The following is an 18,461-nucleotide window of genomic DNA, read 5'->3' as shown; positions in this document are numbered from 1 at the left end:
TCAAAGGGTTCAGAACGAGATTTAGAAGATAATAGAACATATAGATAGACATTCTAGTTTATGCATATATGTATATATAGATGGCTTGGACATTTTCAAGTCGAAGTTACTCGAGTAATAAATCGAACTCTAACTCGAAATTCCAGCAATATTTTGAGTGTGCATGCAGTTCGTCTGCCAACGTTAAAAAAAAAGGCAGGTGCACCTGGTATTTCATATGCGAAGAGGAACGTCGCGTTACGACGGAACGGATAGCCGCGTGATCGGATGGACCGAGGAAGCTCCATATTTCACATACTTATTCCCTAGGGACGTACACATGTGGAATTGCAACGACGCGACGACGATAAAAAAAAGTGCATATATTTTTTTCAATGGCGGTGTCGCGGCAGAACCCTGAAAGAGAAACGGGGGTTCAATTTACCGGAGTTTTGGGGACAAACGTGACAACAATATCTCGTTACGTTGCGCTTGGAACCTCGTTACAACGACGCTGCTTCCTTTCCGCAGCAATTTATCGGAAGCCCGTGGTTTCAATTTCAGTTTGGCACTCCTGCATTCGGCAAGATCGTGTTAAATCCATGCTCAAGATGAGATTTTATTCTGTATTTTCAGGACTGTAAGCACCAATCTCGCGTTTATTATTCTCTGAGACATCATTTTACAATTAAATAATAGCGCGTATATTTAAAAATGCAAGTTTTTGAAAAAGGAAACAGTTTATGTGCCACTTAAATTATTATTGTTTTAAAATCTTTATAAAACGTTTTTAGAATTTATTATTATTAAAAAAAGTGAAATAGAAAATACAGTTGATTATAACAATAACTTGACATTCATTTATATATCAGATTTTAGATTATTTTAGATTTAGACTTTAAATACCTATACATATTAAGATATTATCTGTGTGGAAAAAATTTAGTTTTTTAAATTATATATATATTTTTTGCATTTTTGAAGATAAAACATTTGCTAGAAATTTTAATATTTTCATATTAGCAAAAGTTTGCACTAAAGTATTGAAGGTATTGTTAAATATACGTTACCAAATTTCCTTGCTTCTCACAATACGTTTTTTTTTCAGCAAACAAAGGTTGTCTTTTTCGAAAGGAAAGTCCGCTTTCAGAGTTACGAACAATGTGTTACACCGAGGATCATATTTTATCGCAAAGAAATTTCAAACACCAAATTCATAAATCATGATGCGGAGGCGTTAAAAAAAAATCAGTTGTCCAGCTTCTTAAGTTGCGGGAATTTTGAAAGTATTGACATTGCAATTCCCAGCATGCGTCGTTCCATCACATGTCACTTACCATCCTTCGTCCTCGAAAGTCGCGTATCCGACTCACGAGTCGGCGACTGATATCTTTTAGACATTAAAGTGGAAGAGTACATCATGGAAAATTCAAGAACTTTTGCATCAAGCCGTTATTGATCGGGGAATTTTCGACAATTTGCAACGTGATCCATCTGTCCACTTACCCGTAACGCAAACACGCGAGAATATTACAAGATCGCGTGTAAAAAAAGAAGCAGTTAATATCAAAGTGTCAAGCATGATTTATTTTTCTTTTTAATAAGTAATGGAGCGCATCGTGTATTTGAATTGTCCGCGAGTTCCGTAAAGTGTCTGAAAGATAAATAAGCTTGTATAAACGATCTGGATAATAGAAGATAGAAAGATTAAAGAACGCGGATAACAATTCGTCTTATGACACTTATTTACTACAAAAGCTCTCGCGAAGTATAAATCATTGTCCATTTTATATGTTTCCAACCATTTTCATTCTTCAGCTAACGTCATATCGATGGAAAACCGTACTTTTAAATCGTCGCGCTATATCGCAGCACACCAAGCTCGCGCACGTACGCGCGAATATACAATCTGTATTTCTGTTAAAAGACGAAAACGGCAAACGTAATCCCGACAAGATCGCATTAATCATCAAGCCAACAACACCCCGCGAGATTTCCGCGAAAGAAGACGGCTATCATCTCGCAATTCGCGGAATAAGATCGCGAATTTCCTTAAATTATCATCGACAGCGGCACGCCACAACGCGTTTTATGATGGATGAAATACGGCCGAGCGAATAGCCGAATACCCTCGAAGGATGGGTAGGGAATCGAAGAGCATCTCGATGGAGTCGTAAAAGGAAAAGTCCGTACAAAGGTGTGTGCGTGAACGATATACGCACGGCGGGGCGTAAGACCGTTGGTGTCCGATAATGTTATCGCGACATTCGTCGCGTGTATTTTACGGCGTGTTTCGCGTGGCTCGATCGCACCCGCGTGATAACTCCGGTAAGCTCATTGAAAACTTTACGACGGACAATTTCTCGCAATCTCGCGTGACTACGACTCTCGGATACGTCGTGCGCGGGTCACGATACAATCGGCTACGCCCACGAATTTACAAATACTTCGGTTGCTCAACGCTGACAAAAGGTGCATCGAGTGATAACGTGAAACTGGTGACAAAGTCGTACACTTGTGCGAATGAGGCTCTTCTTTTTGCACAACGTAATAAATTTCAAATGTTGAAATTAAGAATTAATTATCTATTTTTTGAGACAGCATAAGGGTCTTTATGCTTTAGCTTTGTTCGATATGTAAATTTAATTTTATAGCATGGGCTCGATATTTCTGCTTCAGTTTCGCGTAAGTAAATTTCACACATCGGATGCTCGTTTGTAGACACGGTCTTCAAATGTCGGATCAATGTCAGTGATATAATCAGAATTTCAGATATACGAATTACTTTATTATTATTGTATACTTGATAAATATGCTCAATACAATCATATTAGTTTTCGATATTAAAATGATCAAACAGCGGTATTAAGGAGAGAGACCACGGTGAATTATTCAGAGCCGGACGGTTTGTTTTTGATATTAAATATGCAGCGGGAATAACGGCTGGATATCGTATTATGCAATGCGCGAGGAAACGATACTTGGCAGGTAACCTATGGAGGTAACCTCGAGCATCAAAGTCAACCCAGTCACGAGCAACTTTGCGGGCAACTTCGCTAATAACTTATGCGTGCGGTGCGAAAACAAAGCAACACGTGTCGCGCCTGGCCGAGCTTGCAAAATTCAAGCGAGAGCCATTTACCAGAAAAACATTTAAAGGCTTTGAAAGAGCCCCATCATTGTTGTGTCACGCTATTGAAATGGAGTATATCAATAGAGACATACGTAATATTAACATAATAATTCGTAGATCTTCAATTTACATGTCTTTTCGTTTTATTCGATACGACGTAACGAAAATGTGACATGATGATAGTGCTTTATCACAATATTGTTTTAGTTGTAGCTCGATATTAGGGCGTTTTCAAGGTTCACTGAAAATACATATAAATGACGCATAACGAAGGCGCGTTCTCTTGATCGGAAGAAAATTCTCTCCGAACAACTCGGCGCGAATCGAACCCGAGGCTGTGTTAGCGACTGAAGTAAAGAGGGAAAGAGGATTGAATTTCGCTCCCGCCTCGAAAGGGTGGTTTCGAGGTCGAGGGCTGTCGACCGACCCCAGCCGATCAATATAGCTACAGGTGTCCGAAAGTACCAGTACTAGTCGACTTTTATTCTTGAAAAAAGATGTCAGTGATGTTGTAAGCGTTTGCATTTTGCTTGAAACATTTTGCTAAACTCCCTTATAAATGTAATCCAATTACATGATTAATAAATCAGAAATTAATAATAATGATACATATATAAACGATTATAATTATAGATTTTAATTATAGATTATTTAATCGATCTGGAATCTTTTTCTTAAAATATCAAAAAATTAATATTTTTAAATTAATGTTATAAAAATTTTATAAACGACTGATAGTGTTTTGCGAATTAATTTTTTGGGATCTAATTAAATGAGATAAAGAGTTAATAGGTATATTTAATTAAATATGAGAATTATTTTTCTAGAATCTTACAATTAGTATCTTGTCAAAAAAAAAAATCAAGAGAGCACAATTATTAATGCAATATTATCAATATAAGTTATTTGAGTTATGTCATTCTTTTCAGCCAACAATAATGAAAGTAGAAGGGAGCCAATGAATTTTAGGTCTGCATGCTTATGGATCGTTCTAGCTACAGGTGTTCGAAATTGCGAGCACGCAAACTCATTCTATATTACGTACATTTCGTTTACTCATTTTGTACAGGCTTGTATGAAGATGATAAATTCTGAGTCGCGACAGCAAAAAGAGCTAATAAAAGTTCATTTTCGATATCGACCGATTTGTGTCTGTATATCAAATGTGTCACGTTAAAATTTTAGATAATTTATTCCAGTAATGCTTCAAAAATTCATCCTTTTTTCTTACTATTAAGTAGAACATTTTATCAAAAACAACAATTAACTTGATTAATCAGATAATTATGGACTTACAGTTATGTTTGAAAATTATACGTAAAAGTATATAGAAGAAGCCATAAAATCAAATATCGGTGCGGCGCACTGTCTGTTGCATATAAAAATTCTGAAGCGCTTAATTTCTGTCTGAACATTTGCAATTTTTTTCTTACACGTTTTATCAGCTCTCATTATTCTTAACATGAACACTGATTTAATGTCTTTACTAATTTTAATGACTTTTACCTTCGGTTTGGCTTCAAATAAATGGAAAATTATATGCCTACGAGGACCATTAGAGAAGACAATTAGGACTGGGAGATGATAGTCTCATATTTTTATCCTTCAATGATCCGGGAAGGAGGGTTCCTCTTTCATCCTCGTGCTCTTTTATCCTAGAAAGCAGTTTGAAAAAAAAAAAAAAACGTATCGTCTTACCAAACAACTTACGCGCCCTGGGCGCGACTTCTTCCCACCTTTGAGATATTTTTCTCGGAAAAATGCAATAAACATGAACTCTTCTTCTATCGAACATGCTCGATAGAACTTCTTATATGCGCGTGACATTTGCCTACTTGGATACTCAACTGACTTAAAAGATATAAAACTGGTGTTATTTGTAGTTCGAATATGAGTGATGTCATTTAACGCTTTTTTAGCTCTTTGTGTTGATACATCTTTCTTATTATCTCTCTCAAGTTTTAAACTGATGATATATTGTAATGTCTGCATTTACACCTTTAATTCGAATAAACTGCTGCTTAAAGAATTTACGGGATAAATTCACGTGAAAGTGCCTTATCTATTCGCAAGTATTTTAGAAGAGACTCTCTTGGCGGTAGTTCGTTGAAAAGTTTTCTTTGGCCGTTCTTCCGCTCTTCGCGTGTGATTTAGGAGTGCTAATAGTCACATAAATATCATTTTCTAAGTTGACGGCCGGAGGAAGGAGGAAAGGAATAGATAACGTTCTCTAAACGAACCGCCGTGCCACGCCGCGCGCCGCGCGCGAGCGAGATTTAGGTCGACCATTCTCTCTTTACTCGACAATCAAATGGCGACATAAATGTGCCCAATTTACAATTGAACGTGCAATCGCACGTTTCATTGTAATTGATCAACGGTACGTCGATAATGACTTAATGACACATCAATATATTTTCGGAGATGGGGCTCGTCGTCTGTGCGTATCGATCGACGCTCCGAGGGGAATAAGTAATCATGCGCCTTGAAATGCGAAACTGGGGCACTCGTCACGGCCTTGTTGCATCCTGCGAAACAATGGTGTTGACAATAATGCACCGTCCACGTTAAAACAAATCCAATATACACGCTAAAATAGTTCCAATAATCGTAAGATTGTTATTATCCACAGAAGCTGAAAATATATAATAATACGTATAACATAATGATATTAATTCTTGCAGTGTAATTCGACTTGGAATATTACACTTTAATAATAAAATATAATAATACTTCGGCGGAAAAATAATTGAAGATATTTTGATCTATTCTTGCTTCTAAATTTATTTTCCATTATTATGTTATAATATTAACAAAAATTGGTATAAATATATTGTGTAATTGATATAAATGTATCGCGTGTGTATTGTCCAGGCAATTTTAAATTTAATTTGGTTAATATATATTAAGATCCAATTTGAATAAAAATATGTAGCTTACTTATTACTATGACTCATAAGTTTATCATTCTTTGCTTGCCAAAAAATATTTTTTAGCGCAAAATATATTACTGTTGAACTACAATAAATCGAAAATCATAGAAAATTATAGAAATAAATAATGATTTTAACTCGTTAGTTTTAATTAAAAAATTTTAATTAAAAAATAAAAATGGTTCAAAATATATATATGGAGAGGTAAAAACCACAGTGGTGTAAGTCACATTTTTTTTTAAATATTTCTTCGTGTGCATAGATGCAATATGTACAATATATAAATTGCATCTAGGGTAAACTCGGGTAAGATGGCCATAGTTTTTTAAAATGCAATAAACATACATTTATTTTTGTTATATTTTAACAGTGTTTGGTATATTCCTTCACTGAAGCTTAAAGTACGTAAAACTATCAAAATTAAGAAGAAAACACTTAACATAAATTTTATATTATCAAAGTATTACAACGTATGCATTGGCCATCTTATCTGACTTTTAAGAAAAAGATGGCCATAGCAGAAAAGATAACCATAATATTTTTAAATAAATAGTGAAAAATAGAAATACAAATTATAGGTCAAATTACAATTTACATATAGCTTAATTATGTGTGTAACGTTGATTACGGCAGCTTAACTATAATTTATTTAATGTTATAGCAGCTTTTAGCGGACACATGAAAAACTTTGCAGGCAGTCGAAAGTAAAAATATGATATAATATTCACAATATTGTTATTTCGAATAGTGTACGCACATAAATTACTGTAAATATTGATTATCTTTGAGAATGACTACAAAAATGCACTGTTTAGCCATTATTGGAGAAATTACAGCCATGGGCCATCTTTTCCGTATGGCCATCATACCCGAGTTTACCCTATGCAGACGAGAAAACATTTTAAAAAATTTGACTTACACCACTGTGGTTTTACCCTTCCACATATATCTATTTCGCGCCGAGATCATATTATGTAGATAAATTAAGTAATGTAAAAGATGTTAAAAAATAATTATATTAACAGTTAATTGAAATAATAACAAACATAAAAATGTGTGAAATACTGCGGAGATACAATCTGTAAAATATACGACAATTCGCGATGGACACGAACATGTTTAATTAAAGTTACACGCATAACAAAAACTTCGATAAAAATGGCTATTGATAAAAATTTCAATAAAACGTTTGTTCCGTTGCATGTTCTGATTTTACACAATTATCGATATATCGCACTCTTATTATTTCTAACAAGTTATCGAGACTATTGTTTAATCTTTTTTTAAGCACTTCGTTTAATACTCATGAGAAGCGTGAGCCAACCACAGCCACTTGTTTCTTCTCGTTTCATTTGCTATCCGTTTTAATGCCACTCGCAATAAACGCTCGGTGTCGCGGTAATTGCATTTTTATTCGATTTAATCCTGGCTTCTGACGCGTAATTGACGTTCTTAGAACCGACTCGTGGCGGACAACGGAGCAAGATCGGATGCGCGGAGGAAAGCGAGAGAAGAAACGCGTGATCGCGCGTATGTCCCGGATCGGGAAACTGGGTCAACCGATGACCTTCTTGCGCTAATAACCAGGACGATGCACACCCAGCACGGAAATTACCTGTGGTAATTTTCAGGGGTGGCTTGACGAACGACAAGTGCGAACTCACAAAATCATAATTTCTGCGAATTTAATAAAAAACCTGCGAGTGAAGTTAAATACACGAGAATGCGCAGCATAAAATAATAATTTAAACTAGTCGAATACTATAAATTAAAAAGAATATAATTTCGCTTTAGAATATACTAACCATAATAAGCTTTTAATTATTAATAATGAAGTAAAAGAAATGTTGGTACATTTTTTAAAAGACAATTATATTTAAATAAGAAGAGAAAGAGAGAGGACTTATTTTATTCAATTTGCTTACAGTATTATTTTTACTGTTTAATTTTGATAGTACTGTGTTTTTAAAAAGTCACTTAAAAGAAGTATTTTTAAAAACAGGTCAAATTATTGACCCCTAAAATTTTAGATGTTTAAATTATTTTATACGGATAGTCATATTAAATTATATTAATAATAATTCAACGTATTACGCTATGATGTCACGAACGTTTTTATTAATTCGAATATGACGGTTTATATTTATAACGTTATGGCGCGACGCGAGTTACGTGATCCCACCGGACACCATCAAATACCGGAGATCGCGACTTGCGATGCCGCACGGTAATTTACATAAAATTAATTCGGGAATATCATGGATCAGCACGATGGTAATAGTGCCAACCGACGCCAGAGCTCGCTGGAGCGTTTCCCACGATCTCATAAATTTACCACCTACAGTAAGCTGGGGAAGTCTACGAGTTTAAGATATTATTCGGCGGGACAAAGATTTGCCCGACAATACGTTTTATGACGACGAATGATAAATTGCGGCTGTTAAGACCATAAATCTTATACAAATTAGACTGATCCTTTAATCTCAATGATATTTATATGAATGTAAAATTTATGTGTAAAATAATCATTAATAACAGTTTAAATAATCGTAGCACAGCCATGGTTTTATCGTTAACGGCGTCCCGGAACAAGGAACAAGTCTTCTCTTTTCAGCGCGATATATCCGTGGCAACGATTTCTTTTCTCGCTTTTTTAATCATACGCTGTCTGAACGCAAATAATCGTTGTGATTTCGCTTTTCAATGCAACGATTCTTTTCAGAATCAACATGCGATTGCGCAATCCGAAAAAGTCGAGTTCCGCTCGACATAATCTCAGCGACAAGAATGTAGACGGTACATGACAGACATTTTTTAATTATCTCAAACGTGGCTGTGTGAATTATTTATCTTACACAAGGTTTTACAGAAAGTTATACAAAAATGGCAAATAATTAAAGCTGACGCGAATTAATTAGGTAAATTTTTAGAGAGGATATTGAATTGAATTACGCGTAAACTTTGCTACATTAATATTAATAACATATGAATAATCCTGTCTTTTTTTTTGTTTGTAAATTTGATTTTAGTATATTAAATTTATCGAGTAGGTATCGCAACGGAGTACTTTATGCTAATCCGAAATTTCAACGATACTTAATTCAACGAGCGTCCATAAAGTAGTATTTATTACGTCATTCAGTTTTGCGCTTCTAGCTATAATCCGATTAAAACGTAATCAATTTCGCGCACCAAGAACGAGGTATTCGCGACGATCGGAAAAAATGCGCACGACGGACTCGGTATGAGAGGGAATTGGCTTCAGCGGCAAAAAGCCGAAATTCAATGAAATCGGAGAACAAAAGCCAAATCTGTTCAACATGCAAATTTAGTATAATACAAAGCATAAACGCCTAATAGCTTGTTAAAGAGACGTGCTGCGTATGTCACTCGCCTGCGATATGAATTGTATAGATGTAAATTCGAGATTTACCTATTCATGGCACTCATTCGCTCTTCGGTTTACGAGAAACGTTAATTTAAGCTACGATGGCGACCTCATTATAAACTGCAAGCGCACGCGATTACGATTTGTCTCGCACATCTATCAGATTCCTTTGAGCAACTTATCTTAAAAAAGTTAAATTACTCCGCGACACGGCAACCGGTTACAATCTCGAAAGAGGATTGCGAACGCTGGGTCATTAATTATGTACTTTATCTGCATTGGTCTTTCGTCAAGATGTAAATTACATCCTTCGTATAATATGAAAAGAAATAGGAAACTTATATTTTGTATTAGACTTTATAAATTTTTTTTAACCGGGCAATTCTCGTATATTCATGAATTCCGACGAGAAAAAGTTGCAGAACCTGGTAAAACGCAATAGCAGTTCATACACACACACACACATGTACAAAGATATTAGATTAGACTTGCAAATCTCTTAATTTAATACAGAACGTTCAAAAGTATAAAAAATATCGTTGTTCTGCAAAAAAAATCTTAAATATATTATTTCTATTATTTATTTCTCTGAAAAATTGCTCTGTTTTAAAATTAAATTTGCCACTATATTTCCACTGTATTTTCTCCAGTGTAAGCATATCAAATAATAGTCGTATTGCATCATCAATCATACGTGATACTTGGTCGGATGGTATACTACACAGTTTCTCTCGCTGAACATTTATTATTTATTAATCTTCATTAGCGGATATAAAGCGCCGCGCAATACAAAGCAATTACACTGTATGAAACGCGAGCGCGTAATAAACAACGATGGTACAAAAATCGATGCAAGGGCACTTGCTATTTGCCGAATAGGTATCGCTGCGAACGAATATTCGCTGCTGTAAAAGAGGATCTACTGTTTTTTTTTTTCATTCGCCAACGGTACGTGCGATATCTCGCTTTTCAAGTAGCGTTTCGAGTATTAAAAAGCGCGTATAAACCAATTATGAAATCATGATTGCGCCAATTGTTAGGGAAAGAACGCGACAAAAGTTCGATCAGCACAGAAATCTATCGTTTAGCCTTTAGAACATTGGTTCTTGCTATTATTAAAACTCTTGTAGCATTCTCGTCTTTTCCTAAAAATTGATCGCCTTTTAAAATAATTAATAAAAATTGTAAACACTATAAGGAGTATATTGAAAAATTAGAGAACGCGTGGCGCTACCTAAAAAGATTTTGATAGGTAGAACGAAATGTGCAATAATAAACAAGTTAACTATCACAATTGCAATTTTCGCACAGTGAATGTAAGGAAGTAGTTACGGGGTAGTTTCGCAAACGAGACCGCGTATAATACTTTGGAATTAACTCTTTGACTGCGCTGTTTGGATTATAGTGACGTTATACGCGTGGTACCGTATCCGTTTTATGCACGAATAAAACCGCACAATCCGAGCGTAAGCCGGAACGTGGCAGCTCGATGACATATACGATAAAAAGGGAATTTCGAGACGTGCAGTTGACACACTTTCTTTGTAGGATAATCGCTGAAGCGTTCCGAGGATAGGCATATGCAAATCGATACACGTATCTCTTCATCCGGCATACATGAACTTTTGAAATGTATACAAATCTGTCTCATTTGATAAGGGCGAATCGAAATATCGTAGAACATTCATTTTCAACAAGTTCGTAAACCGTTTTCGAGTAAGATCACTTACCTATATTAGAAATTAAATGTATAAATCAGGAAAAATCCAAAGTTATGAAATTTTTAATTAACTTCAGTTCACAAGCTTAAAGTGTTTTAAACTTTAAAAGCTTCGGAGATTTAACAAATGGCGTGAAGCTCGATTTGCCTCGAAATTAAAATTTATTTGAAATCAAAATGATTTTCAGGATGAGTTTATGAAATTTTTTCAACGTCCCGATCCAAACTCGAACACATATTTTTGATTGTTTTTAACACAAAACATTTTCTTATCCAGAAAATGCGTTAGGGGAACCTCGCACAATAATTAAATCTACGTAAAGGGAAAAGATAACATAACATGGCCGCCATCGCGTTATCGTCCACTCACAGAGGGAATCATATATGTATGGTGCAAACTTTATTACCACAACATTATTACACCTAAAATTCCTTGTTATCCCTCGCAACGTTAATTAACTTCCACACGCAATCAAAACTGATACTTCGCTCAAAAGGATAGCAATATAACCATGCGCGGCATATTATCAACCTATGAAGATCCGAGAAGACCGGAGATGCTTGAATTTTTCATGTGTTCGTCTATCGCAAGAGAGATAGTGCGGACGGAGGAACAAAAGGATACAAGGACTGAGGCGGTCGTGTGTGGTTTATTAAGGGTAAGACGAGCTGTGCGAGCAGCACGCGCCGCGGCGCCGCCCCCGCCGTTCCTCGCAATATCCATCGCGATGCTTTCAGAAGAATTGCGTGAGACAATGCTTCTTTGGAGCGATCGCGAGTCTAGAGGGAGAAAAAAAAGAAGAATGGACGGGGAAAGCGTAGTGCGCATTTAGGCAGTACCGAGTGTTATCTTTCTTTAGGTATATGTGCCAGAGCACGACCGCGCGCGGATGTTCGTCGACAAGGAACAAACGAAATTGAATAGCGAACGCGAGAAGGCGAAACCGAGCGTCACGTGTGTCAGCTTTTGACGTTGACGCAAGTCAAATTAATCCGCGTAGCTCTATAAGCGTCGTGTCTTTTGACAAAACCAATTACGCGTGTCTTTCAGCGTCTCGTGCTGTTGCGTGTGCCAACTGATCGAATATAAGTACCTACAGTTTAATTTCTTAGCTACACTCGGAAAGGAGTTTTACTTGAACGGAATTTCGTCAAATTTATTAAATTTTGCGATACTGCGGTTAGTTTATATATAGCTGAGAACACGTATTTGGAATACATCTCATTGTGTGTGTGTGTGTGTGTGTGTGTGTGTGTGTGTGTGTGTGTGTGTGTAATTTGATTTGTAGCGTACATAAAACGTGCCCGCTCGAAATTGACGAATGCTCTAGGCAGTTATGCTACTTGCGATCGGGATCCGTGTGCGGAATAAATTTTCTTATTGATCGTATTGCATTTATTGCTTTTAAAGAACAAATATGTGAAACCGAGATGTACGGATTGCTAATGATATTTTGGAACAAAATAAGACTTACATAGCGTTCTCTCTCTGTAATTTTCTTAATTCTTTTATTTATCTTTTTGTTTTTATGTGAGTTGACTGAGAATTCTGTAAAAAGTTTTTAAATTATGGATCTAAAAAATATTCGTCCATGCTTTGATATATTTTAAAATACGGCGCGCTTAAAAATATATTTAAATAAAATACATTTATATAAAATACATTATAATAACTATACAGTTGGAATATACTATACTATGTACAAAATCTGTAAAACATGATTTAGGAGACAGTTCTAAAATTATATGTAAACTTCATTAGTTTACTCCAACTCTTTGAAATTCAGAATTGAGATATTGCCGTGTATCTCTAAAACATGTTAACTAAACAAGTTACACAGCAAGTTAAACAAAATCGAAGTCAAAGCCAGTCGTGTTGCGTTCGTTTGCATCGAATCTTTCTCGAAAGCGATGCACTTGGATGGAAATTGCTTGTATTTTTAACGGTGACACCCAACCTTGACCTTCTCCCATTCAAAGGGCCTTGAAAAACGAGATCCGAGGTGAGATTCATAACGGTGTTTGACCCACTTTGTTTCACATAAATCGGTACTATTCTTCTTGCTTCTTCAAAATATGCTTGAGTATCATTGTTGTTGCGGCTCAACTTTCAAGGCAACTCAATCGTTGTGCCACACGAGTCGTTAAGTTTCCAAAATCGCAGACGTTTTTCCGTGAGATAATATATGGAAGGAAATGGAAGCGAGAGAATAGCTATAACTAACAGTTTTTTACAATAAAAATTTATTTCTAAGCAAAAAAAGTTAATACCATTTTTTTTCTTATTTGTATTCCACTTTGTACAAGCAATTGAACTTAATATTTGGCTTTAAAACCTATTGGATGTAGTAGAGACGTTGGCAAGTAACTCGGAATTTTTTTGGATTTTTTGAAAGCCTATAAGAACATAAAAAATAACATAGGATGGACTAAAAGCCCACTCAGTGTTTGCTGACGGTGTTAGTAAAAAAAATGATTGCTGACGGAGAGTTAAATGTTCACTGAGAAAAAATCCAGGTTTAAATGATTGGACAATCGTTCCAAAATTAACAAACGGGTAATCCGATAACTTTTAATCGAAATTATAAAAAGCCGATCAGGGCCAAAATAATGTCCAATTAATGATATCTAATTAATATCAATGATATTTGGATATCATTGACCGGACATTATTTTGGCCTTGATCGGCTTTTTAAAATTCAGATTGAAAGTTATCGAATTACTCGTTTGTTAATTTTCGAACGATTGCCCGATCACTTATTTTTCTCAGTGTTCCAATTTTTCTCTCGTCCACTTTGAAAAATCCATTATTTCTGTTATTTCTCGTTTGATATCCACGCGACATCCGAGCGAAGTTAACATTTTTATGCCTGAACACAATCATGCAACCCCGTCCAATTTTCAAAAGTTACAGGGAAAAATTACAATTTCTGCGAGAGTTCAATATTTTCACTGCGCGGAGCAATTCGCAGATTCGCAGAGTTTCGAGATATTCGATAACTCGTGCGCGCGCGAACGCGCGACCGTAAATAAGAAAGCTTGCGCCCATTCGGAATAAGTCCTGTGTGTGTCGACACTTCGTTTCCGGGCGGTAACAGCGCCCGACGGGAATCTGAAAAGTGACGGGAAATATTTCGACGATCTTTTATATTCCCCCGCGCTGACGTAAAAGCGCCGCCGCCACTCGGACTGGCTTTTTGGGTCGATGAGAAAATTCCATAAGGCCCGCGTGAAGTTGCGCGTGCAATCTCCCGGGAGATATGCGGCTGCGGCGAGAGAGCGCGAAGCCTCGCGAGTTTGAATCGCGATCCGGAAGCCAATTTGCGAAATGAGAAAAGGCGCCGCGCGCCGCGGAAACATTACCTTTGTGAGGATACCACGCGCCGGTTTCATTGGCATCTCGCCAACGGCTGCGCTCTGTGTGTTACGTCGAATTTATTGGTTCTCGATTGGCTGTGTGATGGCCACGTTAACATCGCTTATTGAAGCCGCGCTATTGACTTACCAATAACGAAACCGCTGCCGCTTCAAAAATTCGGTCACGATGACTACGCGACTTTCACTCTAACATATAGCTCCGTTGAGAGCAACTGCTCCCATTTTAATCAATAATACTTCGCTCGAAATTGAAAGTACCTATAAAATATAATTCCAATTGACAATACTAGATATTACTGTCTACCAAAATATGTCATGTCAATGATTTCCTCGTATGTACTTCATAATTTATTTTATATATACATTTGTTAACATTATTATTTTTACGGTCGTGTATGGATGAGCGAATGTAAAATTTGAAATATTACAAACACAAATTAAACGCGCGAGAAAAAGGTTCTAGTTCTCTCTCGTCGCAAACACAGATTCGTTCGACCTCAACCGTTATTCAACAATCGCGAAATGCGGTTTCGTTGATTTTTTTCATAATTCACCGACGCGATCATTTTCACACGGCGCGTGGTAACTGACGTTTTAATTAAACTTGCGGAAACGTCATTTTTCGACGGAAATTTAGCGTTAATAAAATTTCGCGTGCGTTTGCAGTTGTAATATTAGCTATTCAATTTGCCTAAATTGCTCATCTAAAATTATTTGAATTAAAACAGAAAAATTTTTGAACGAAAAACTTCTCGGATATCGCTTTATTAAGCGAACCGGATCCCTGAAAGATGCAAGTCATTATCTGTCACAGGAGTCTATCCGTAGGAATCTTCCCGAGCCATATTGGAATTGATATTGCGTTATCGACGTGCATTTCCCCGACTACTCAGATTTGCTTCATTTGCCGTTAAATTCTCGGAGAACAACCGATCGGGGAAAATAAAGAGCGCGGAATCGTTATTGTATAAACGAGAGACAGTGGATTAAGATAATACCGTCATCGCTATAATATCTCGGCGTCACGTATAAGTTAGATAACACTCTTCGTATTCAGGCCGTAAGTTCACACAGGATCACGTAAAGAAGTTCCGCTTCTTATGTCGTCACAATAAGGACAATAAGCGTCATAATAGGATGGCGCAGGAAACAAGAAAAGTTTCATAGAGCTGTAGAACGCTCTACGTGTGTAAGCTCCAAGTGTGCAAGCTCTAAGCTCTTTAAGGTCATGTGTCTAAAAAAAACAATCAATATATAAGCAAATATAATTATATATACGTAAGTAAAATGTGACGATATCCCCGATTTAATATTGAAATATAATTTCTCATGGAATATTTAAAATAATTATTTCTACAATAAATTATTCTGTGCGCGTTTTCGAAATATACGACGAGAACCGTGATAAAATAAACTTTCTTTACATTCGACGATATAACAAATTGTAATTAAGTACGCATATTTAAGCGATAAAACGTGTATTTGTTATATTAATACAAAATGTATGCGATATTTAACACGTTGTTTAATGCAAAACTACCTGCAAATCCTTTCGAACGGCGTTAACCCTCGTGTCCGCGCTAATTGCACAAACCGCCGCGCGGTTCATGCAATTATAATCACGAAGCGTCGCAACTACTGTCTTAATAGACCTAACGTTATAGTCGCAACTACTGTCTTGTTAGACCTAACGTCGGATTTGAGTGCGCCAACCTGTTACTCAAATGCGCTTAAAGACTCCCAATTTACGGGAAGATTAACGGTTTGGATCGAGCGAACTCGATCGCACGTCGTTAAGAAAGACATAAAATACGCAGCGCGACGCAGATGGAGCGGCGTGATCCCGGCTGAGAAGGACGACTATAGGAGTAGCTCCGAGCTCTCCGAGCTCAACCCTGCCCTCGCCTGTTACGCGTGTAACTTAATTACGTATCGTATATACTCGCGCTCAACGGAGACTGACACGAAACAAATCTCCGCTCTAATCTGCGACCGAGACAACCTGTTACTTAGGCACGGAAACTCGCCAACTTATAACAAGTTGGCGCGGCCCCGAGACCGACCGCGGAAACCGCCAAGCGTCATCCGTCGCTTGTCATCGATCACCTAATTAACCGTCCCGGAAAGCAAACGGCTGCATTTCGCAGCAAATCGATCGTTATCGGATATTGACGTCTACGAGGCGCAAAATTGCGATTTACTGCCGTCAACCTGTTACTTAGTCACGGTTAATAATTAGAATAATTAGAATAACATTTGAAATTTGATTGAAAAAGCACATTTATGATCGCAGAATTTATCCTTTTTAATTTTATCCATCTTAAATTCTGTATTTTGCAAAATGAAAATTACAAAACTACGGAAAGTTATTTAAAGATCTACTTAAAGATCTATTGACTTCCTCGGTTCCTTGTTCTTTCATGACAAATAAATTTTATGCATAAGGATGAAAAAGAACGAGAATAAATTATGATAATATTATAGATAAAGTGATTTTTATATATTATAATGCGCTGCACGTAGGACTTAAATGCATTATTTTCTCATTTCGAAATATGTTATAAGCCGCATAAAATTTACAAAATGGCCGTCAGGGTTGAAAATATATTTTAGACAAGCAAAATGATCGGGCTTCTTGCTCGTAATTATTTTTTTTTTATGAGCGACCGAGCGTCATTATCGATGCTCTCGAACATATCTTCTGGTCTGATCCTACCTAAACCTGTACTACCTATATCGTCGCAAGTTATAACGAGTTCACACCTGAATATTGATCACCGAAACTACTACGTGCCTCGCCACCTTTACACAGATTATGCACTATCTCGCGCGACCGTCACTCTCAAATCCTGTACGCATTTGTCTCCAAGATGGTTTGTAATCAATTAGCGTACATAAAAAGTGACTGGCCAAAGCATGATTTAAGCGACAGCTTGGTATTTTAGATACTTAGATGCGTGCATACGTCACGTATACCTCTCTTAGGTATAAGTACTTCCGAACATTATCGTCACCAACTGTTACTTGCCTACGTTCTTGATTCCTAAACATTTTTGGTATGTTTATATCCGCAAATTGTTCGCAAATCATCGAAAACGGAGTGATAGTAGTTAAATCGCTCTTTGCCGCGTACACGAGCATCCCCGCACAGATCGATCGCGATCGCTCGCTTCTAAAGACGTTGCTATAACACCAACCTGTTACTTGTCCAGCGGCACGAGCTTCCAAGAGGGGATGCGTGTACGATCCCTCGAGCACGCTCTTCGGCTCCCTTTCGCACGGATGCACGTGCTCTCCGGTATTGTCTTGACACAGGTAGCGGCGCCCACTTTTCCCCTCCCGATAAGACACGGCCCGACTGATGCACGCCGGAAGCGCCCGAAAGAGAGAAGAGAAGAGAGAGAAAGAGAGAGGGAAAACTGACGTATCTCGTACGAGCGGGATACCAAGCTCAGCCTGCGCGTGCAGAGAGAAAAAAAAAGAGACAAATTACCGCGACACCCCCAACAGAGCGACCGTATCGTCGGGCAGGCAGCCCGGCTTGCACTGCCCGGGTCCACCGTTTCTCCCACCGGAGAACCGCCACCACTCTGTGCCTCACCTTTCCCCCTGCTTTCCTCTCCCACTTTTCCACCTTGCTGTCAGTGTGCCGCGACAACCCTCTGCACCAGCCACGTTCTACAGCGAACGAACGCGTCCTCCCCCGAAAAAGCTCACCTCTCAACCCCACCTGACGCCACTCCGTCCGCCCCTCCTCTTCGCGCCCCCCTCGTCCTGGAGCTTGTCCTCGACGAGCAGCTCAGGGCGCAAGCTCGCGCCCCTTTACCCTCTTCGAGGGTTAGAGGCAAGAAGCTTTTGCCTCCACGACCGATGCAGGACGAAGGACGAGACGAAGACGCCGCGTATACCAGGACGAGCGTGCGTCGTCGA

At 37.6% G+C, this 18,461-nt stretch overlaps 1 protein-coding gene across 7 annotated transcripts in view; it reads right to left on the bottom strand.

Annotated features, from left to right (window-relative positions):
* The window catches only part of LOC112452957 (regulating synaptic membrane exocytosis protein 2-like), a 164,585-nt gene extending 146,513 nt beyond the window's left edge, over nt 1-18,072 (bottom strand). For 5 of the 7 annotated variants that reach the window (XM_025013436.1, XM_025013437.1, XM_025013439.1 and 2 more), the window contains exon 1: nt 17,729-18,070. The gene's annotated coding sequence lies outside the window, so the exon portion shown is untranslated. Of the gene's footprint in view, nt 1-17,728 lie in introns of all 7 variants that reach the window. The other 2 variants (XM_025013438.1, XM_025013435.1) reach the window with 2 other exon arrangements.
* Nucleotides 18,073-18,461: the final 389 nt, after the last annotated feature.

The sequence above is a fragment of the Temnothorax curvispinosus genome, unplaced genomic scaffold (assembly GCF_003070985.1).
Source record: "Temnothorax curvispinosus isolate PA1 unplaced genomic scaffold, ASM307098v1 QBEX01003877.1, whole genome shotgun sequence".
NCBI lineage: Eukaryota > Metazoa > Arthropoda > Insecta > Hymenoptera > Formicidae > Temnothorax > Temnothorax curvispinosus.
Note: the sequence above shows the minus strand (reverse complement) of the source record. Positions and strands in the feature narration are given on the sequence as shown.